General features: G+C 31.3%; 1 protein-coding gene across 2 annotated transcripts in view; it reads left to right on the forward strand.

Moving 5' to 3' along the window:
- The window catches only part of LOC126740257 (uncharacterized), an 88,848-nt gene that overhangs the window by 52,401 nt on the left and 11,327 nt on the right, over positions 1 to 25,120 (forward strand). The window contains exon 3 of one of the 2 annotated variants that reach the window (XM_050446198.1): positions 12,219 to 12,696. The exons of the other annotated variant lie outside the window; for it this stretch is intronic. The gene's annotated coding sequence lies outside the window, so the exon portion shown is untranslated. Of the gene's footprint in view, positions 1 to 12,218; positions 12,697 to 25,120 lie in introns of those variants that run through there. 2 annotated transcript variants of the gene reach the window in all.

Genomic DNA, 25,120 nt, shown 5'->3' on the forward strand with positions numbered 1-25,120 from the left:
ATTTGTTCAAAGCGTCCTTTGCATTGAGAAGTTTGGTTACGGGGTATTTCAAATAGAAACTACGACGCCAACATTAATTTCTTATGTGATTTCTTAGAAATGAAGTAGAGACCTTATTATTTTCGAACAGTTTACAAATGTAGATTGGAGAAAGAGGACCGATTGACTATTCTTTTAATATAAGTGAAGTCGACATTGCTAACGAGAATATAAACCTTGACCTTCAGAGAGTTTGTCAAACCTCCGCTGATCATAATTTAAAAATTAATCCTGCTAAATCAAATTTTATTATTTTTGGTAATGAAGTGTCAAAAAAAAGTGCCCAGGAGCGCCTAAGTCTTAAAATTGACAATGTGAATATACCTTGTGTAAAACATGCCAAGAGTTTGGGATTGGAAATAGATAGTGATTTGCGGTTTCGGGAACATATAACTTCAAAATTGAAAAAAGCTTATTCAACTCTCCGTCTTATTTATTCTAGTCGTCATTTTTTATAAAAATATATTAAATTATCGCTATGTGATTCGTTAGTGCTAAGCCATTTCAATCACTGTGATGTTATTTATGGGCCTTGTCTTGATAGTTTTGAATCTAGAAGGATTCAAAAAGTACAAAATTCATGTTTACGTTTAATTTATGGCGTCCGTAGACACGAACACATTTCACCGTTTTTACGTAAATCAAAATGGCTTAACATGTACAATCGTAGAAAACTACACATGAATACATTTTGCTTTAAAATTCTTAAAACAAAAAAACCAGGATATCTTTTTGAGAAACTTGAATTTAGAGTTGATGCTTGTAATCGACCTTTGCATTTTAATGATAAAGTGTCCATACCTAGACATCGAAAAGAAATATTTAAAAGATTATTTTCATATTTCACCGTCATTTTCAAACACTTCGCTGTTGAACTTTAAAAAACGACTTAAACAAATTCTGATTGTTGAACAAATAGGCTCTAACTGAATTATAGGGGTAAGCTTGTCTAACTGGATCTCTTAAATAGCTGTGATTTCTTGAAAAATGGTTTTTAAATTACGTGTTGAGTTATTGTATTTTTTTTTTTGATTTCTTGTGTTTTTGTTTGCTGTTTTTGCTTTGTGTTTCTATTTATATCTCTGTATTTCTGTTTTACATTTTAAATTTATTCTAAGTATTTTATGGTTCTATGATTTTAAATTATGTGTTTGCTTTGGCCATTATGTATTTTTGTATTTTGCATTTATTTTTAATTATGTTTATTTCAATTTTGTTACTCTACCTTATTTTGTAATGATTACCTTAGATTCTAAATATTTAAAAATGTAAAAGTTTTAATTTATTTGTATTTGGGCTTAAGCAGTGCCTTACAACACTTCTATTGTAAGGTGTCTGAAGAGCCTTTTAGGACATATTGCATTGAAATTTCTGTATTTTTAGTTAATATTGTTGGTCCTAATAAACGAATTATTATTATTATTATTATTGAGTGGCCGCTAAGGTCACCGGATATAACTCCAATAGATATTTTCTTATGGGGCTATTTGAAGTCCAAAGTTTATGTGAATAGACCAAATAATGTTGATGATTTAAAGCAAAGAATTTGACAAGGAATTACACTAATAGGATCTGCAATTAATTAAAAATTTGCAATTGGAAGTTGTTTACCGATTATGGTATGCCAAGCAAAAAGTATGCAGAATTTATCGTAGAATTGTAAAATATTATGATATACAGGGTGTTCCATTTACAAAAATTATTGTTGACACCATAGTTTCTATTTGAGAGACCCTGTATAGAAAATTTGTATTGCAAAAACGGGCAAGTGACAATACTAATCGACGTGTCCGAAAAATAATAGAAGAAAAAACGACCTGAACTTAAAATAAATTTGTTCCATTCATGATGCATGCACTGTATACTGTTTTTATTTTTTAAAAAAAATTGTCAAACTAGGTGCTTTCATTTCGTCCCTTCCCACTGTATCTCTTACAAGACCTCACGACTATCCACGAAGTTTTGACTATGTTGTCTCAGCCAAGAAAATAGTTTGTATAAACAACCTTTTTGTCTCCATTATTAATTATTCTCCATTATTTATCTATACATTTTCCTGTAACTAATGAAATCTAATTTTAGTTGTCAGATGGATTATTTAACTACAAGTCGCTTAAGGTTTCCCTCATATTTCTGACTTCCTTATTAAACCACTCAATATCTTTTTTTATTTATGATTTTGTTGTGCTTTTACTGGGAAGAACTCAGTAAGTTTACTTATTAGGTTGGAACTCTTAACACTATCTACCTGAGAATTTAGGAAAGTCTAATCTTGGTATTCTAATGCCTTATAACACCTGTTAAAACCTCGTCTTAGGGGTTAGTAGGTTTTAAAAGAAAATTTTATTTTGGTACCTTGAAAAGGAATCTGGATCTGCAAATCTACATGTAATTATCTTTATTTGTATTTTGAAAGTTTCCCTGATGTAAGTTATACCCTTCCATGATGTCGACAAAGGTGATTTTTCTATAATATTAGTATTGAAAATTATATTAAAATAGAATTTTGTAAACTACGTATATATGAATAAAAATAACACACAAATCAGAAAATCATTTAATATCGAAATACAATTAAATAACGTTATAACAATGCGAAAGTTATGAGCGAGATTTGTACCGTGCAACTAAAGCTTTCTGACTGACTCAACCTTTTTTTGGGTACAGATAGTTTCAGACAAAAATACCGTGCTCGGGTCGGGGCTCGATGAATGATTCTAGAAATTCTAGAGAATTATTTCTGATGATTTCAGTCGGACATGCTACCCCCTTTTCTGTCCCGGAAAATTCCATAAAAATCCTGTAGAACACATAAAACTTTACAATCATATTGTAACTTTTACAAGTTAAGGGAAATCAAAGATGATGAGCTCCCTTATCAATCTTCAAAGGGTAGGCGACTGAATACTTTGGAACTAACCTGTGTCTCCTGCCATCATTGGCAAAATTCGTTCTACGTAGAACTACAAGATCTTCTACGTGATAAACATGTGATGATTTATACGTTTACCATCACATTTCTTCTTTTGCTTTTCTTGAGCATCCTTAATGCTTAAACTAGCTTCGAGCCTAGTCTTCTTTAAATCGTTGTCTATCATGTCGGCAACTATAGCGTTACTCAAAAACGAATCAGCAATTCCTCTTGGCTTAAAACCGAACAAAAGTTTATTTGGACTGTTTCCAGTGGTACTGCTCGTAGTGGAATTAATTACAAACACATTCGAACTAAATCCCTTATTCCATTTTCTCCTCGTTGTCCGAGAATGTTGGTATGGCATTTAATAGAGTTCTTTGAAAACGTTCAACTTGTCCTCTATCACAATCTGCCTTAGAACTTCAAACATTTGGAACATCCCCTCCAAAAACTGAACTACTGGCTTGGTTTGTGAAAGCATCAACAGCCACTATCAAATGAGTATTTTCCTTGGTACTTTTAATGAACGGACCCAGACCGATGTGGACGGTATCCTTAGCTTTCACTGTGTTGTCCGTGGCAAAATGACATTTATTGATTGTCGTGATGGTACATGGTAACTACCTGTCTGGCAGTCTTAGGAACGTACCATCTCGGTCCATCACATGTTTTTCGATACAGTCTATTATCCTTTAGTACATAATCGTGATATACTTATTGTTCTTCATCGTTATTTGCTTTTCTTGAGAGAACTTTGGGTAAAAGCGGACACTGGTCATCCTTTAACTGTGTGGCTAATACCCAATCGTCCTTTGTGATTTCAATTTGAAGGATGTCTACTAATTTCGCCTGATTTCTCTCATTTGGTTGCTCTAAAGGCTTGTGACTAAGAGCACCAACATGTGTCATCCTTGCTCTCGGTCTAAACTCCACTTCAAAATCATATTCTTGGGTTATTAACTACCACCTTCCTATTCGTGGAATCAAAACCCCTTTAGTCATCGCTCTTCTTGGGGCATTGCAATAAGTAATGATTTTAAACTTTAGTCCAAGCAAATAACGTCTTTGAAGTTGGACTAAACTTTAGTCCAACTTCGTAGTCTGGCGATTGAAATATGCTAGATGCCTCCAAGACGAAGAGCCGGTACGTCTATGTGTACTTCTGTTTCTAACGATGGATTATAAATTGCCAAGACAGGTCTTTGAACCATCTTTTCTTTCAGCGTAGTGAACGCATCATTCTATGTCTACCCTCATTCGTATGGAACATCCTTCTTCATCAGAGATGTTAGCGGCCATGCCACCTGAGCGAAATACTTTATGTATTTACGGAAATAACTGCAAAGTCCTATAAATTGGCGTACTTAGTGGACATTCTTTGGTACAGGGAACTGCTCGACTACTCGTATTTTCTTTAACCCTGGTCTTATTCCTTCGGAACCGATTTCATGACCAAGATACTCAATTTTGGCTTGGAAGAATTGACATTTACCTATCCTGAAAATTTCTTCTCAAAAAATTTGTAACACTTCATCCAAAGCAATTAAACCAGAGGAAATATTAGTTGACGGGACAAAATATCGTCAGTGTAGACTAAAGCCGTAGCAAACCTCACTGATCCTAAAATTTTATCCACGGTGCGTTGAAACACCGCAGGAGAGGACAAACAAAATAACAAAAGTTTTTCTTCTTTATGACTCGCAATTTTAATATGGAAGTAACCACTCATGTCAAGAGAAGTAAAACAGTTGCAATCCTTTAAGAACAGTTTTACATTTTGCAAGGTCCTGTAATCTACACATATACGGATTTCACTATTTTTGTTTTTGATAAGAAGAATCGGACTAAAATATGGTGAATTTGACTCTTGTATGATATCAGCTTTCAACAAATCATCAATAATTTTTCTTACATTTTGGCGTTCTTTAAAACACAAGCCTGTACTTTACTGGCTTAGTTGTCAACTCGATTGACATTTCATATTTTTTATAACACTTTTTAACGTTTGCCGCGAAACAATAACGATATTTATTTACAAGCAACAAATCTTTGTAAAGATCAGTACTCATGATCTTTTAAATCGTCAAATATAAACTTACTTAAATTTGATGTGTTAATTTAGTTGACACTTACCGCTGTTTCTTCAGGCACACATGGCTCGCCACGGGCAACCAGCTTACCTTCAACAAATTGTATAGGATTGATAGATATGTTCAGGACAGGCACATAGACGACGCTAGATGATATCATACATCTTCGGATTATATATTCCGAGTTTTGTTTTAAAGGTCGATGAAGATCTCTCTAGTGTAGTCCTCTTTGGACATTCAGTGTATAACGCCAACATGATATGGTGGCATTTATAAAGATGATTTCGTCCAGCTGATTCTCTTAGCTGGCAGGTCTTTTGTAGTGCTGCCTCCATAACCGTTTAAGCAGACATCGGTTTCATTCCACTTAAAATCAGCCTTTTGAGCATCATATTTTCATATGAAGACAACTTTGCATCCAGCGTCTACAAATCCTTGGAGCTCATATCTGTTTATGTAGTATGTAACATAGTAGTCGGCAGCCTTCGTTTCTATTTTGTGTTAGATCCCATTGCATGACGTCGAAGGTTTATGGTTTTGGCAATTGCTTGCTGAATGACCCAACCGTTTGCGTAAAGTGCGCTACATAGGGGGTTGAGGGCATTCCCTATGCATGTGTCCTACTTTCTGGTAATTAAAACAGTTATTTGGTCTCGGTGTTCGTCCTTGTTGGTGGGTATTGTCGTTTTTCGTGGACTCTGAAATACTATTTCGTTTATACACTGGCCTCTCACAATAGGGTCTAAATTCTCTGGTAACATTTAGGGTTTATAGATAGTCAGAATATCATCGTTGAAAGTCCTTATAGCGGTCTGCTTTTTCTCCAGATTGTATAGTTGAGTCATGAATACCATCAATAGTCATAACGACTGCGTTTTTACCATGTATATTGCACTGACAGAGCAGCTGCAATTTGAAAAAATAATATTCGGTCAGAAGGAAAATCTTGATCGTCTGGGAATATCTGAACTAGCATCTGCTTCTATTCTACTCAAGAATGCTTGTAATTGTCCAGACTGTTATACCAAGTTTTAGAAAAAGCAGCTAATCTAAATTTCATGTGGTAAATTTTTGTTTTTTCGTTTCACATCTTTATACACGCCAAATTACCAATTTTGTCTAGCCATCTAGAGCAACTATGGCTTCTGTCATTTGGATCGAATTCTGGAATGCAATCTGGTCTAATTGATATTCTAACTTGGCGATCATTGATTTGTTGCTTAAGCGAAACAACTAGTTCTTCCAGTTGGGCAATGCATCTTTGTGATTAATTTTCAGATATTGGTTTACATGAATCAATTTCATGTGCAACGTTTGCGTCAATAACAGTCGCCACTGTATCTGAGTTTAATGAATCATTCTCACAGTGTCTAACCTTTAGATCACTAGTACCTGTGTTATTATGTATGTGTGTTATTACTGTATTATGGCATTTAACGGGCGTATAGGAACGTAAATTGTGGACATTTTTATATACTGGATATATTTATATCCCGGACTGCCTGACGTTCCTGCTGCCGTTGGCCAGGTGTTATGTCACGATCAACCCGCTGGCTACATTGCCTTTTTTTATCGAGAGTACGAATTAGATGTTGATGTATCTACAGTTTTTGCTCTATTTTGTTTCCTACTATAGCGCCCAGCACAATCACTTTCACTTGATAAACTCGTATCGCTACTCAATGTAGATGAGCTCCTTAAATAACGTCTTTTCCTTAACTTTTAAACCAAAAGTTTATAACTTATTAATCGGTATTAAAATAACGTAAGCACTTAATAACTAAATCACTACTGAAGTCACTATTTTACTAATTTAAACTTAACACCGAATACCAAAAGTTTTTAAAACTAAACTTATAAAGCTTCTATTATATTAAACGTCACTATTTCGTTCAAAAACCCTTCGAGATGTGGGTCTTTATCCCAGTATGTTACGCTGTAAACCACGTATATATGAAATAATTCAACACACAAATCAGAGAATCATTTAATATCAAAATACAAATAAACAACGTTATAACAATGCAAAACTTTTAAGCTAAAACTTTAAACTTAAAACTTTAAATTTTAAATATCCTCTTTGTTCATCCCAGTATCATAATACAAGCTATACTATTAATGGTGTGTGGAGAATAATTTAAATAATAATAAACAAATACAAGATTCTAGTATTGGCCATATGAATAGTTTATCATATGGCCAAACTATTTTTGTTTCTTCCTATATTAAATCAATAAAAATATTACAACCCTTTTCTAAAGTTGTTTATCAAATTGTCTTGTTTAATCTAGGAACGTTGAGGTTTATATGGGATAAATTAGGTTGGACTGGGTTGGGCTGGGCACATACCAGCCCTTAGGCTCTTAATTTATACATATAAAATAAGGGATTACTTATATACTATTTTACTAACAGATTTATGTATATGTGCATTTACATAAATGCATATATACAGTGCGGGTTTAGATAGAGTCAATGTTTCAATATTTTGTTATTACTTATACTAGCCGACTTGAACAATAGGAAATTTACTTACAAGAAATTCTAGGTGGAACCTAAATGCTGTTAAATATCATTGTGAAAATTTGACATATGGTTTGACAATAATTGTTCAGAAAATCGTTGGGTTTTAAATTGCTCAAGCACCGCATTTGTCTTCTTTGAAGCCTCCAGCAACGCATCGTTGATGACTTAGCCACACGCGAAATCATTTTCAATAATTCGATAACTTTTGTTAATTTCTTAAAGTTCTGAGCTTGTAATAGTAAGTTTAGATAAGGAAATCAATTAAAAAATTACTATTTTAACATATCGTTATTTCAGTTTGAGATAAACTATCAATCTGTTATGTTATGCCGATTTCCTCGAAAATATTTATGCTGTATCCAAAAAATGCAAGAGGTAACCATTTTAGTTTTTTTCCTGGCCATTTTAATAGTGGCGCCGAAACTTTAAACCGTCCTTCACCCCCTTGAATTAAAGTAAAAAAATATTTAACATTTAGAGCATAATTGTAGCCATAATTTAATATTTAACTTTTTTTTTAATTCACGGTAACTGCTAAATATAAACTTCTTAAAAAATTGGTTTATCTAGGTACATACACTCTTAAAAATAGATGAATAAAAATTCAACAATTGTATAGATTTTACATACAATTTGATTCTGGAAATGGTACAGAATCAATTTGTGTAGAATTTCTCTATGCTATTGTGTTAAAACAACTGTGGTTCTATAATCAACAAATTGTGTATCAATTTGATTTATTTTATTGTATATATAGTACACTATTTGTGTACTTAAATTCGACAATATTTTATATTTATTTAATATAATTGTTCAGTAAATAAGCAAACTCTTAGTGTTTTTTAACATAATATGTACAGGACAAAAACACAATTTGTGCATTTTAAATACACACGTTAGTGTAGCTTGTTTTTACAATATATTTTATTTTCTTTCATTTCAACTATAAAATTTTATTACAAATTGTGTATAATAATACTATATATTGTTTTATAAATTTAAATATAGTGTAGGTTACTTATTTTAGGTTTGTATATCAAATTAAGTCTTGTAAAAAATGGGAAATAAGTGAGGCCCAACGTTTGGTAAGAAAAGAAGTCATATTAGAAAATTACAGATTGAATATGTATTTTCCTAATTTGACTTCTTTTCTTTTTATCAAACGTTAGGCCCCACTTTTTCCCATCGTGTTAATTAATTTACTTATTTAATTTTAAGCAAATTATGACTTTTTTTCCATATTGACTGTTTTTCCCAAGCACTCTAATATTTATGTTTTATAAAAAATTTAGTTGTATAGGTAGGGTAAAAAATTCAATTGTTTTAAAAAAACATTTTTTTATTTAAATACCTTTTAAAAAAGTACACATAACCTGTACAACAAAACAAAAAAACTTTAGTAGTAGTATTACAAATACACATTAGGAACTCAAATAGGAACTTAAAATGGAAATTCTTAGTTGTAAAAACAGGATTTTAACCTAAAGGCTAATAAACACATACATTTATGTACAGGGTCATTTTTTTTATTTGCGTGCCCATAAACAGGGGTAATGTAAGTGATAGAAAAAAACTTTTTATACAAAAGTTGCATACTTTTTTCCGTATTATCTTTTAGATTTGTAAAAAAAAACAAAAATTAAAATCAGGGAAAAAGGTCTTTCGATTTGGTAGAAAATATATAGTGTTTCATTTAAAAAATCAACTTGCTATTGTTTTATCAAGATTTTGTTTTTTTTTACAACTCTAAACTCTTTTTCTCTATCACCCTGTATATGGGCTCGCAAATATAAAAAATGACCCTGTACATATATATGTATGTAGTTACTTAACATCTACAGTATATCAGGCGGGTAATTGTTAACAAAACAACAATCATTTACTGCTATCAATTTTTTTTTAACACATGGTGTTGAAAATTGCACTTTTCATAACTTAAGGAGCTTTAGAGCTAATTCTATTAAAAATAGAAAAAAAAACCTTAGAAATCATTTAAAAAGTTTAAATTAAAAACACGAAATGGAAAATTGAAATTTGTTTTTTCTTCATAATAGAATTAGCTTTAGATCCCTTTTAAAGTCATAAAAAGTGCCATTTTCAACACCTTATATTTAAAAAAATAGTTAACAAGTATGACATTATGATACATGAAAATTTTTAACATTTTATGTAGAATTTAAAAATGTGTTGATTATAGGATGGTTCGTTTACAATAACTAAGGTTTTGGCATGTTTACATACAGTGCATTTTTTTTATCTCGGGTCATAGGGTTTTACGTGTAATATTTTCAATCCCATGTTAGAACCTGTTTTATTTAATCGATAGGATTAAAACTTGGAACAAGAGAAGTTTAAGTTAACAGACTTTAAAAAATCCCATTATTTTTCAAAAAAATTTGCGAGAAACCTATTTAAAATACGTTTTTCTGATGAAAAAGTTTGCTTTTTCTGCACCTCGTAACCTTCATTACCTTTACACTTCAAAGCAGGTAGACAAATATCTGACAGTGACACAAAATAATTTCCTCAAAAAATAGGTTTCTCGCAAATTTTTTTGCAAAATAATGGGATTTTAAGTCTGTTAACTTAAACTTCACTTGTTTCAAGTTTCAATCCTATCGATTAAATAGAACAGGTTCTAACATGGGGTTGAAAATATTACACGTAAAACCCTATGACCCGAGATAAAAAAAAAGATTTTTATAACCCATGGAAATCAAAATGATTGTTATTTCGTTTTAAATCACCCTTTATCAATTTATTTCAAAATCACTTAATAAAAATAAATGGCACAACAAAACGAAAAAACTTAAAAGAAAATAGAAATACCTAATAGGAACGTAATTAGGAACTTAACGAAAATTCTTATGTAGGTACATGCCTACATATTAACAACAGATAGTTTTAAGCTAAGGGTTTTATTTACAGGTACATAATAATATGCTCCTGGAGTTAGTCCAATAAATCCCACTCCTTAAGTTTATCTTCAACGAATATATCCATTTTTTTCTTATGCAATTTTAACACTTTTAACACTTAATGAAACGAAAAAACCTTAAAACAAATTAATGCCGGCTGGTTGATTGAAGGACTGAAGAATGAACAGTTGAACACATGTGGCACTGGGAATTATAGCAATGCTGCCAAATCAAATGTATCTTAAAGATTACACCGCCAATTAAAAAAGTTACGTTTCCTTTTTCCTTGCGCGTGTTATTATCACGATATTATTTAAACAAATAAAATTAGAACTTATGCTGATTAGGCTTATTTTTAAATATCCTATTAAATAATTTTCAATTAACAACTTTAAATCGACTGCAAGTTTTGATGAATACCTTTACAACTGTTTAATATTGAATCTGGTAACATTGACGCTAACAACGAAGTTCTAGCAGCAAAGGCAAGGGCGTCGGGCGCGTCCTCTTTTATACACAATTGTGTATTATAACTACACAATACATGTTTTAAAATTCTATAATTGTGAAAGACTATTAGCAAGAATCTTTTTTATTCTACACAATTGTAAATAAAATTAACACAAGCCAGAATAAAAAATTAATTAAAAATTGTAGTAAAAATATACTTGCTTATTAGATTTTTTACCAAACTGCATTGGATTTAAAAAAAGTAGAATATTTATACACATTATTTTAATAATTAATATCCACTTATGGTGTATTAATTTAATATGCAATAATTGTATGAAATATACACATTAAAACATATACAAAATGCCTGAGAATTTTTATACAAGACTGTGAGATATTATCTAACAATTGTGTATTAAAATTAAACATTTTTTTTTACACAACAAAATGTGAAAAAATCCATCGGGATTTTTCTGTGTGTAGGGGGAGGTTGAATTTTGTGTTTATTAAAGTTCTGTCAATCACTTCGTCACCTCCACCTAACCTTACTTGTATGTCAAATGAGAACCCTCATCTTGTGACCCATTTTTATTAAACCGTTTCAGACAAAAATACATCGATTGATTGATGTACGAACAAATAGTAAACAATGCTATGCGGTAATAATGTATATTTTGCGATCTCAAACTTTGGTATGTCAAATGGCTTTTTTAAAATCTGATATATCATAGTAATACATCATATATTAAGGGTATCCGATCTGCAACTCAGCAGTGTTAAAAAACAGAATGGAGTTAGTAGAGCTATAAGCAATATGTAAAAAGGTTTGTTTGTTTTAAAACTAGACAGTTTTATTCATAAAGCCTCTTTTAAAATTCTTTACGATATTTTTAAAGGTTTCTTCGTTAATACCCGAACATTTCGATCACTTAAACTATCAATATTTTTGAGTGAGGCGCTTATAAACCTTAGTTTTTAAATATCCCAAAGGAAAAAGCTTGATGGGGAACGTAAAACTTAACTCCATTAGAATTAAAAAAAAAAATTTAAATGTTAAGATTAAGGCTGATTTGTTTTGAATGATAGCATTGTATCTACTCACGCATTTGATTTATTTTTATAAGCATTATCTAGATGATGATTTACCGAGCGCTTATTTATACTATCTATATTTCCTTGTTGACTTCAGCTAAACCTTAAAATCAATATAATTCTATTTTATTTTTTTATTAGATAAGAAATTCCTAAAAAATAATATAATATTCTTTTTTTTTTCAGGTAGATACATCCTCTGCATCTTTTAATTTACCACCATCCTTAAATTTTAACAAAATGGAAATAATTATCGGTAAAGTAATTTAAATATTATTTCAAAATCATTGTATTGGATTTTTTGGTAATATCTTAATCTGTTAAAGAATGTACATCATACTTACATTTAAAAAAATTGACATTCCACGCTTATTACAAATAATGTTCCTGATATTATATTTACTTTTAGACCTAGTAAAATAATATATAGTTCTGTAAATAAAATTTATATAGTGTTAGCTTCTATGTTAATAAAGTTATATTAATGTAAAATTGTTTATAACAAAAAACTGTAAATAATAAGTATTTATGTTTAGTTTTTTAAAGTAATTTTTGGAAAACATATCAAACTTGAACCCAAGGAACTATTTTCCAAAATCATGTCAGTTTTTATATTCAGTGTAGGCATGTTTGTTTTTAATACTTAAGCCATGTATCATTACTTTGAGGTATTTAAATGTAAATAAATCTACGAAAGTATTAGAGAAAAGGGCTTAAAAGATGTTCTCTAATAATTTTAATATTCTTTTTATTTTTGCTAATTTAGAATTACATTTAAATAAACCCACCTATAAAAGAAATGTAATTTTTAAGAATCAAACTCAAAATGAGTATTACTGAATCTTATTGTTGTGCAATAACTTAAAACTTTTTTATTAGCTTTGTTACTTACATTTCTTGTTTATTTATATAATTAATATCTTAAACTTGCACAAGGGTTAATAAGGACTAGTTTTAATATGTTTTAAAAAAACTTATATTTACCACTACAATACTACAACTTACTCAGCTATTTGATGTCGTTATAAACATTAATATCCATATTTTATATAATTGTATTAAAAACAAATGAATGTATTAAATTATTTTAATATAACCCTAATAATTAGCTTAAAAGTGTCAAATTGGTAAGAAACTATTGTAAACTAATAATGTATATTACATAAGCCATTTCGTTAATATTCTTGGACATATATATTCTTAATTAGGCCTATCCAGGCCAACTTAACTAAAGTTTAAATATTATTAGATAGCAAAATTTTATTGTTCTTTAATACTTTTCTACGGTACATGTTGAAAATCGATATTTAGGTACATTAATAAAAATTCTGAGGTGACATTTCGACCCAAATTAATTAATAATATTATGTCTATTAGGTGGCATGATTGATGTATACAAACATATCGCAAATATTCTACTATTTTTACTTGGAAATTGCATCATCTAAGACGTTTAAAATGTAGACAATAAATAATATGCAAGTTTTATTTACTTTTAGGAAATTATTATTATTTGTATTTCTGGTTATTGAAGTGTCGTATTATTGATGACTTGTTGTTAGTTTTATGTTTTCGTTTATTATTATATTAAGTTAGTGTCTGCTAAACTTAATGAAAAAAATTTTTGTTAATGGAACAGGTTATGGTCCCTTATTTCTTTTTATTTATTTATAAAGTTTTATACTTAGAAAACCAAAGAAAATTATAGTTTTAGATGTAGCTTGATATTATCGTTTTAGATGTATTCTACAAAAATAAACTATTAAAATAAAGTGTGTTTTTATTTTTTAAATAATAATATCATCTCACAAAAACAATTTCGATTTAGAAAAAGATTTAGCTGTGCAAGCTTTAGCTCTTTGACTTTACGGGCGATTTACAGCAATTCGATTTTTGCTTTTATAAAGAATTTAAGTTATTTTTTATAAACACCACTTCTATATACTAATGATATACAATTGTAAGTCTTTTAATGCACGCAAAACGGAAACAGCTAATATTAATTCACAATAATAATTTTATCGCAATAAGCTTTACAAGTGCATTCCTATAATATTAAATAAATAAATAAATAAAGACGAGTTTTATTAACCTTTAAGTTACAAAAAAATAAGATACCAGAGTACAATAGGAACAAAGAAAAAATTTGTGTAAACTTAAAGAGCGAAGTCTAGGAAGCTGCTATTCTCTCAAACTTTTTAAGGTTCACTCAAACTATTTAAGGTTCACGTAAAATAAAAGTTTTAAATACGCGCTATTTTTGATATTTCTTGTATAACTATTTTTTAACAAAACAAAGAAAAAACTCCTGTCGGCTTATGACTGTACCCATGTCAGCAAAAGATGATCGACCGTCCCAGTCCCGGCAAAAGCATCGAATGCACCCCGCGCCCGCCGCAGGTCATCATCCATAGTTTTCTTGGATGTTCACACTTATCTGTCCATTGGAATTTGTCGAGATTTCAATTTAAATTTTTTTATTTAAAATGTTAAAATTGTCGGGTATAAAATTGTTTATGCTGATGGCGTTGAAAATAAAAGATCTCCGAAACATGGCTGTTTTGTTGTAGTATAGTATAAAGTCGAAATTATACCCATTTGTAGTTACGTCATCCAGGTGAGAAAAAACGTATGGCGTAGATATTTTTGCCAATCAATATTAGGTTAGAAACTTTACCATCGCCTTCAGAAATTAATAGTCTGCTATGTATTTTTATATGTTGAGAAATTAACAAATGAATTATTTTAGCAGCATATTATTATATTTTTATATTCGTGTATATACTTTCATTCCCAAAAAATTTAAAAAAATTTTGTAGTATTTATTGTATTATTAACAAACTTAACAATTAACAAATATTATTATAATTAATCATAAATAATGGGACATAAACAACAAGTCCGAAACGGAATTGCACTTTTTGACACAAATTGAGAATGTGATAGAGCGAGCCGCAGATGCAACAAAATTGAGCACAACGATCGCAAATATAAAAAAGAATGGGATAAAATCAGATCAGGATTACGCTGTTCATATATTTTCCAAGCAAAAGACCGCAAAAACCAAATCTACAACATATTTGAAAAGTAGAATTCGGCACGAGCAGTAGACGTAACAAAACCGAGCTTACGAAAATTGTGAATAATGGTATAAAATTATTTTAACTCACTGGGAAAAATTTTGTTCATGAAAAAAAATGCTGCTTGAAGGAATATGTTAACACATTAAAATGAAAATACCATTTCAAAAAATAAAACATACAAACTTAGAAAAAACACGCCATATTGCATTACCAAGTTAATGAAATTGCAACGATATGATTGAATACTTAAACGACGATCATAAAATAAAATTTGCTAGAACAAAAAAAGCTTAATCAATCTCGTCAGTATTGTCAGAGTCAGAACTGAAATCAGAGATGTTGTCTTCGTCATCGTCGTCTTCGTCAGTCGTAATCACAAGTGGCAGAATGTCATAGGCATCACACACTTGTATTGCCTCCCAAGCCTTTTTAATTAACTTTTCTGTATGAAAAACATATTTTTGCCAATGATCTATAGAAATTTCGTTTATTACCCTTTCCCATGTAGTCAGAACTTCTGAAGGTGATCCTTTAAAATTGGAAATATATTGATCATTTTTTCGTTTACATTCCGACCATACCATTTCAATTGCATTAAACTGGCAATGATATGGCGGCAGTCGCAAAATTTTGTGTCCTAAAGGTTTAACATATTCACCAAGGAAGTACTTTTTTTCACTAGGGCAGTTTCTGCGTGCAATACTCCATATTTTATCTTTCATGTTTTTTTCTGGAAAGCCAATATTCTTTTTCTTCAACCATTCGGTCAGTCTCTGCTTTGTCCAAGATTTTCTCGGGATTTCTTCTAATAAACCAGAATGATAACTTGCATTGTCCATGATTATAAATGACTTTGGGGGAAGATTTGGAACCAGCTGAGTTTTAAACCAGTTTTCGAAGTTTTTCCATATGGCAGCAATAGTTTTTATTAAAAAAAAAATCTAAAAAGATAATTTTTACCTTCACTGTTTTTCCTTAAATCCGTGTGCTTGGTGTCATCTTGCCAGCTACTACGAAATGATCCCTTGCTAAAAATTTACGTCTCATCAATGAAAACTGGAGTAAAACCTTCCGGACCTACATTTTTATTTTTGATATACTCCCTTAAAAAATGGATTCTTTTATGAACAATATTTGGCAAGTCCATCAAATATTTTCTGTTATCTGATTTTTTCCACTTGAAGCCTATACTATTGATCCATCTTCTTAAGGAGTCAATGGAAAACTCAAAATATTCAATTTCTTCCCTGAACTTTTCTCTTATTGTTGCCAATATTACATATTCTTTTCTGGCGTACATAGAATAAATTGTGTCCCGAATTCTATGCTTCAAATATGTTGTAATTTTGGTTTTTGCTGTCTTTTGCTTGGAAGATATACGGGCTGCGTAATTCTGATCTGATTTTATCCCATTCTTCTTGATATTTGCAATTGTTGTTGTGCTCAATTTTGTTGCATCTGCGGCTCGCTGTATCCCATTCTCAATATGAAGTGCAATTCCATTTCGGACTTGTTCCTTTTCCAGTTGAAAAAAAGCCAATATATTTAAAATCGTCAGCTGCGATTGTTCATTATACCTATTATATCTTTTTTTAGGCATCATCTAACACTTTTCGAAATAACTTTCAAGAACAAGTTGACAAACCAATATTTTTGATTGACAGTGACGAATATTTCAATTTTTTTCAAAAGTTTGTTGTCGCCGCTGTTTGGAATATGCTAAACAAAGATAAACAAAAATGACGTCATTACAAATGGGTATAATTTCGACTTTAGTTATACAAGCATCCCGTAATCTAACTTTACCATTGTGAATTGCTGTGGATGGTAAGAATTTGAATTTAAGAAATGCTTCTGGTTCCGTAAGCAATTTATAAACGAAATTTACAAGATGGTGTATTTTTCAGTTTTTCGTATTTAGCCAGTTGCATTCAGAGATCAAATGAGAAACATGGTTACATTTACGTATTATATATAAAACTCTAGACGCAGCAAAATCCCAGCAGAGTGTTCTTTCTTAGACTTTTTTTGGTTCAGGTAAGAAGAATTTTTATAGCGGTACTACTTTGCAGGGTGCGTATAATTTCTCTGGCATAAATAAGTTCTTTCCTATCACGGTTAAAAACATTTTTTCTACAAGAATAGCACAGTTCTTTTCTGGGACAAAGAAGGTACGTTTCGGCGTAGAAGATGTTTACACTATGTAACGGTTTTAGCTTGACCAATAGTTCGTTCTCATTGCGCAGCGGGCAGTTCGGGCATTACGCATACAGTAATTATTTGGTTAATAATAAAAAATTAAATAATTTTTATTACCATAGTTGTAGTTATTGTGTGGACGTTATCGTATAAAGGTTGTGTGCGTTGGTGGTAAAAATTGGTGGGTTATATCATACCATGGAAGGACATTTTAAAAAGCTATTAGCAACTTGAAGCCTAGAAGAGTATATTGAAAATTTTGAATGTAAGTACCTATACCTTCATATACCATTAATCTTTTATGTTTAAATTCAATATGTTAAAATAAAGGTGTCAAAGGATTACGAATAACAAAAAGACTTTCATATTTATATACAGGGTGGCCAAATAAGCGAGGTAAGCGGCTGTATCTCAGGACCTGTACACTGTGTCCCATTTTGGATGAGACTGCAGGGTATCTCTGTCATTTTTTAAGATAGAGCTTTGCGGTTTTCGCGACCCTGTATCACTTTTTTGTAAAACTTTTAAAGCCACAAACAGAAATATTCTAACTACTTTTGTTCCTGAAATACAGGGTGAAAACGAAAATGTTCACTTTTGGAGATGTTATTATTTCTCAGGCCCTGTATAAGATAGAATAAAAATGAAAACTGCTTATAATAGATATTTTTACATAAAAGTCAGTGGCGTATTTATTTTTTTTTTCTAATGCACTGTTTTTAAGATTGGGCACAAACTTGGTATTTTTTAAATAGAACACCCTGTATATTTTAACGTCAAATTTTTGCATTTTTTTTTCTGAATACATTTTTGTATCACAACCTATTCTTTAGTAAATTTTAGCTTCAAAAATCAGAAAAATCCATATTTATTTTTGTTTTTAATAGTAGGCCATGAATTCCTACACACATGCATTTAATTATTACTTTTTTAAAAAGCCATGTGATTTAAACCTGTTTATTTAACTATATTTTAAACATTAACCTAAAATATTAATATAAACATAAAAATGTTAAAAACAAAAAAAATATATCGGACCAGGTTTAACATTAAAAACTAATTAGTAATTACAAGAATCAAATTAGAAAATTAATTACAAAAACCAAAAAAAAAACAACAAATATAAATTTAATAAAACTGTTCAAACTGCTGTCCATTTTGTCTTATACAAAAACCACATACAGTCTGTATTCGTCTTAAGGCATTTAAAATTATAAAGGGTTGCCTTTGTAAGTTTATGAATGCTTCTTCAGTTGTCGCTCGGAGTTCATTTATATTATTATGCCGATTTGCATAAATTTTATTTTTTAAGTACGACCATACAAAAAAGTCCAAAACACTTAAGTCCGGTGACCTCGGGGGCCATCTGATTGGCCCGTGTGTGCCAATCCAACGTCTATCAAAATGGGCACTTAAATATTCTCTAACTACCCTTGAATTATGAGCGGGCGCTCCATCTTGCTGGAAATATATTTGATGTCGCTGGGCTAAAGGTATGTCCTCCAGCAACTCTGGCAAATTATTTTGCAATATATTTAGATATCGTTGGGCAGTTAAGCTACCCTCAAAAATTGTATATACAATTTTAGTGCCCAATACAAAACAGGAAACACTAAAACCAAATCGGCCTTGTTGCTGTCGTTCAAAAGTAATATGTTGGTTTTCTTGATACCAACGTCTGGTATTTTGCCTATTAAATATGCCACTACTGCTTATATGGGATTCGTCAGACCATATTACCTTTTTTACAAAATCCGGATCTTCATTAGTTTTGGTTAAAAACCAATTAGAAAATTCCAGTCGTTTAAACGGATCGTCAGGATGCAATTCTTGAATAATATTTATCTTATACGGTTTAAATTTATGCTTTTTTAAAATTTTTTGCACTTTTGTTTTGGAAACTCCTATCTCTTCCTCTATCTTTCTACAGGAAATTTGGGGTCTTGCTTCCACACACGCTAAAACATTAATTTCGCCAGTTTCATTTCTATCAACATGGGGTTGCCTAGGTTTTGAATAGCAGCCATAATTTAAAAGATTAGATTTTAACCGGAATACCGTAGCCCGAGATGGCTGACGTCTTTCTGGAAACCTAATAAGATCTTTTTTATTTTTTGAATTTTGTAACAAAATAAAATAAGCTAGAGCTTTACCTATTTAAATATAATTTCGTTAGAAAGGTTTAAACATTTTATAATATCATACTTTTCAAAATTTTGGAATTCCATATTTTCACCGTCAGCCATCAATATTGATATGTATTGAGTCTGTTTGTGACTTAGTTTTCATGAATGCAATAAACAAAACATTTTTTTATGCATGTGTCAAAGAATTCATGGCCTACTATTAAAAACAAAAATAAATATGGATTTTTCTGATTTTTGAAGCTAAAATTTACCAAAGAATAGGTTGTGATACATCAATGTATTCAGAAAAAAAAATGCAAATATTTGACGTTAAAATATACAGGGTGTTCCATTTAAAAAATACCAAGTTTGTGCCCAATCTTAAAAACAGTGCATCGGGAAAAAAAAAATAAATACGCCACTGACTTTTATGAAAAAATATCTATTATAAGCAGTTTTCATTTTTATTCTATCTTATACAGGGCCTGAGAAATAATAACATCTCCAAAAGTGAACATTTTCGTTTTCACCCTGTATTTCAGGAACAAAAGTAGTTAGAATATTTCTGTTTGTGGCTTTAAAAGTTTTACAAAAAAGTGATACAGGGTCGCGAAAACCGCAAAGCTCTATCTTAAAAAATGACAGAGATACCCTGCAGTCTCATCCAAAATGGGACACAGTGTACATCTGGCAACAATGGAATTTTTTTTATTATTATAAACGTGGCTGTGAGAAAATTCTGGAAATTATTTTTAAGTTCCGTATTTCACCGCAAGAGGGCGCAACTAAAAATTAAATAAAAGAAACGTCTTTTTCTCCGAAAACTTAAGTATTAACTTATACTTTTGATATTATTTTTAGTAAGCCTAGATAATTTGCTATAATTTTGGTTTTATGAATCATTGACGTACGAACGATAGTAGGGGTGGGGGAAGCTATTGAAAGTGGAATCATTAAAATCGGTGTAAATTCTAAACCACTTATTCGATTTAAGCGATTCAAAATTTATTTGCAAGATAAATGTAGATGCTTTAAAAGTCTGATCTCATCACTACCCTATAGTTCCTAATAAAACCGCCAGAGGGTGCAATTTGTAATAATTCCAGTTTTTTTCATTTTGCTCCAAAAATTCAAATCGAATGGTAGTTTTTTGACATCATATTTATAAAGTAGATAAAATTTACAAAAATACTGTGAAAACCGCACGATGATATCTTTGCTTGTTTAAAAGTTATAGCGAATTAAAGTCTTTTACGCACCGAGTCCAAACTTATATACCGCCATCTAGCGCTCGGCCTTAGAATGTCTAGTTAACGTATAGTAGTTTTAGTCGGCCCAAATTTAGAAGGCGTCGCTCTACTGGAAGAACTGAAGAAAACATTATTAATGTGTTGGCCTAACGTAGAGTTTAATAGGCATATTGGAACTCGTGCGTTATCTTTAGATTTGGGAATAGTTCGAACTACTGTTCAAAATATACTTAAAGACCACAAGTAATACATCTTTTTATTATAATTTTCTTCTCGAATATAGGCATTTCTTTTATTTTAAGGCTACACCCTTTTCATATAATCCTACACCAAGCTCTAAACGAACATGATTTTGAGCGCCGAATTGATTTTTGCCAATGGATACTATAGCAATGATTCGCGAAAACAGGGATTTTTTGTCACAGATTCTGTGGACCGATGAAGCCACTTTTTGTAGCGATGGGAAAGTCGCGGAAAGTGGTGTGGCATTATCGGAACGAAAATTATTGGTCCTTATTTTTTTGATGGCACTTTAACCGGTAATGTTTTTTTGCAATTTTTAACAAATTCCTTGCCTATTTTAATGGAAGATTTGACATTGGAAGTAAGACGGACCAGGTATTTCCAATTGGACGGGTGCCCAGCACATTTTTCCCGTTTGGTGCGGCATCATATAAATAATTACTTTCAAGGGCGCTGGATCGGAAGGGGGAGTCTATATCCTTGGCCGGCCAGGTCACCCGACTTAACATGCCTAGCCTTTTACTTATGGGGTCGTTTAAAAGATATTGTGTACCAAACTCCACCTACAACAAGATAGGATATGGAAAACAGAATCCGTGGTGCAATAAATGAAATATCAGCTGCTGAAATCGAAACAGCAGTTTTATCCACCCAAAGAAGGTTGAAGCTTGTTTGGAATGTGATGGAAAGCAGTTTGAACACCTATCGAGGCATTAAATACCAAATATGTTTGGGTTTAAAATCGGTTCTTTTCAGGACCATAATTTAAATATAAAAAGAAATTCGTTAATAAAATTATTCGCCTTGAGAAAGTCACATAAACTTCCAGTCATTCTGTGATACATAGGTATTATTACTTTATAATTTATCAATCAATTATTACTTTCATAATTTATAAATTATGACAACATCATGGTATCCTAGTTGTGGTAATACTAATTAGAGATTTTTAGGCGAGACACTAGATGGCGGTACGTAAGTTTAGGCTCGGTGCGTAAAAAACTTTAATTCGCTATAACTTTAAAACGAGCAAAGATATCATCGTGCGGTTTTCACAGTACTTTTGAAAATTTTATTTACTTTTTAAACTGGATGTCAAAAATATACCATTTAATTTGAATTTTTGGAGCCAAATGAAAAAAACTGGACTTATTACAAATTGTGCCCTCTGGCGGTTTTATTAGGAACTACAGGGTAGTGATGAGATCAGACTTTTAAAGCAGCTATATTTATCTTGCAAATAAATTTTGAATTGCTCAAATCGAATAAGTGGTTTAGAATTTACACCGATTTTAATGATTCCACTTTCAATAGCTTCCCCCACCCCTACTATCGTTCGCACGTCAATAATTCATAATCCAAAATTATAGCAAATTATCTAGGCTTACTAAAAATAATATCAAAAGTATAAGTTAATATTTAAGTTTTCGGAGAAAAAGACGTTTCTTTTATTTAATTTTTAGTTGCGCCCTCTTGCGGTGAAATACGGAATTTAAAAATAGTTTCCAGAATTTTCTCATGGCCACTTTTATAATAATAAAAAAAATTCCATTATTGCCAGATGTACAGGTCCTGAGATACAGCCGCTTACCTCGCTTATTTGGCCACCCGGTACACTGGCATGTAGGCAATTTTCATTGTTATTAAAAATGGTTTATTCAATATTGTGTATAATGTTATTGTATCTTCCATCAATATTCGTAGTAATATTTTGTATGTTTATAATAGCCCTTACAACGATATAAATAAAGTTATAATATTTATTATAATATATTGTATTATTTACACATTCCTGTCCTACCATTAATATTAGTTAGTGCTAAAAATAGGTTGCCTGAAGGAAAAAAAATTTCCCGCATTTAATGAAGATACTTTAAAGATAGCATAGTCTTTTCTTTATAACTAAAAAATATAACCAAGTAGTTCACTGTATCTGCTAATTGACTCTGTTATTTATAGAGCTACTTTACTAGTTTAGTGAAGTTTAGTGAAGTCTCAGCTTTAGTTTACGACCTACGCAGTCAACTGGTGAGGTTTTTTTGAGTTGATAGTACCTAAGTAATACGTTTAAAGCACTTAGCAGCTCTAATACGTCGGCGATCCCAGTTTGGACTTTGCGACGTGGAGCAGTTCCGGACTTAGGATTATGACTAACAGAAGGAAATCTATTAGTTGCGGCAAGTGCAATCGTAACTTAACTAAGTTGCAATATAAGATCCAATGTGCTGGAACGTGTTATAGATGGTTCCACAAAGACTGCTCTGGATTTAGTGCAGCTGAGTTCTCCGCCTATGAACTACGTCAGACAACTCAAAAATGGGCATGTGTTGATTGCTTAGCTGCTGATCTTTCGTCGAATACAAGAAGAAACAGCACTGTGACAAACAGAAGAAGCACGCTATATGAAATCCCGGAGGTACATACTAATTCATTCGGCTTTGAAGACCTGTTTGACCTACAAAATCCATCTAACCTTGACATCATGAGGGCGGTAAAGGGAATGTTTGAAGAGCTGAAAAACTCAGTGTCTTTTAATAGTTCTCTGATGGAAAAGCTTCAGAAAACAGTTGAGACTCTTTCAAATGATAACAAAGAACTAAAGAAGGAACATGACCTATTAAAAGCCAGAGTGTCAGATCTAGAGAGGGAGCTGACACATGTCAAATTCAGTAATCCCAGAGCCATGGAGGAGAAGAGCAAAAATTTAGTTATCGTAGGCATAAAGGCCAACCAGCAATGTAAGGATAACGTTTTAAAAAGTTTAAATGTAACTATATCTGAAAATGATTTTGTTTTAAAGGCTCCTCCTAGTGATAAATCCATTAAAATGCCAATAATTGTATCCTTCGAAAACCTTGCATTAAGAAACGAAATTTTGAAAAAAACGGAAATTAGTATCATTAGACACAAACATCTGTAATATTCAGTCCGAAATAAAAACAAAAATTTATATAAATCCTGACCTGCCTAAACACACACGCGATCTGTTTCATAAAGCACGGGAACTTAAGGAATTTGGCTACAAATTTGTATGGTGTAAAAACGATAGCATTCTTGTAAGAAAAAAGGAAGGCGAGCCGGTGATCAGTATCATCACTGCTGCTCAAGTAGATAACTTAAAAATGTAAATATTTTTTTTTTGCAGCTATTGTTTATTTCTATTTATGTTTATGTTTTGAATTAAGGTTGGATGGCTTTAAACCGTAATAACCTTAATATTACTAATGCAAAAATTGGTCATATAAACGTTAGATCTTTAATTCCTAAATTTCAGCTTATCAAAGACTATATCCTACTAAATAAGTTTGACATTTTTGCCGTCACAGAATCTTGGCTCTCGGGCTTTATTGATGATGAGATGTTACAAATTGAAGGTTTTCGCTTGGTTAGGCGCGACCGTACCATAGGTAGAGGAGGCGGAATTGTAGTCTATGTGAGAGATACCATAAAATATTCTATTTTAAATGATTTTGACTGCAATTTTTCTGAGCAAATATGGATACAATTTAAAACTAAGGATGTTCTAAGCACCATAGATGTTTCTATAGGCCCCCGGGTCTTACTAATATAAATGATTTTATGACTGAGTTTGAAACTAACATTTGTAGATATGTTTTGTCGTGTGACAAACTCCTCTGTCTTGGCGATTTTAATATAAACGTAAATAACTTGGAATCTATCCATACGCAAAGGTTTCGTTCTCTACTTCAGGTATACAGCTTAAGTCAAATTATCAATGAGTTCACTCGGCCTGTCTTATGTCTTATTTTATGTAAAGTACGTCTTATGATTTTCAAAACTCCACCCTTCCTATTAACTTACAGGGATTTTAAACATTTTATATATGATAATTTTTACCAAGATTTATTAAATTCTCGATTAGATGACATATTTTATATGGAAGATATTAATGCTAAAGTTGATAGGTTTAATGATTGTATACTTAATCTTTTTAATATACATGCGCCATTTAAAACGGCCAGAATTACTAAAGGAAGGAGTCCTTGGATCACAGATAATATCAAACATCTTATTTATCTTAGAAATGGGGCCTTGTCCAAGTAAAAAAAACAAAAAACTGAATTAAATTGGGAACACTATCGCCAACTTCGGAACCAAGTGACAGCGGCTGTTGAAATAGAGAAGAAGTGCTATCTCAATAACACCTACAAAAGGATGACTCCAAA

Source organism: Anthonomus grandis, chromosome 9 (genome assembly GCF_022605725.1).
Source record: "Anthonomus grandis grandis chromosome 9, icAntGran1.3, whole genome shotgun sequence".
NCBI lineage: Eukaryota > Metazoa > Arthropoda > Insecta > Coleoptera > Curculionidae > Anthonomus > Anthonomus grandis.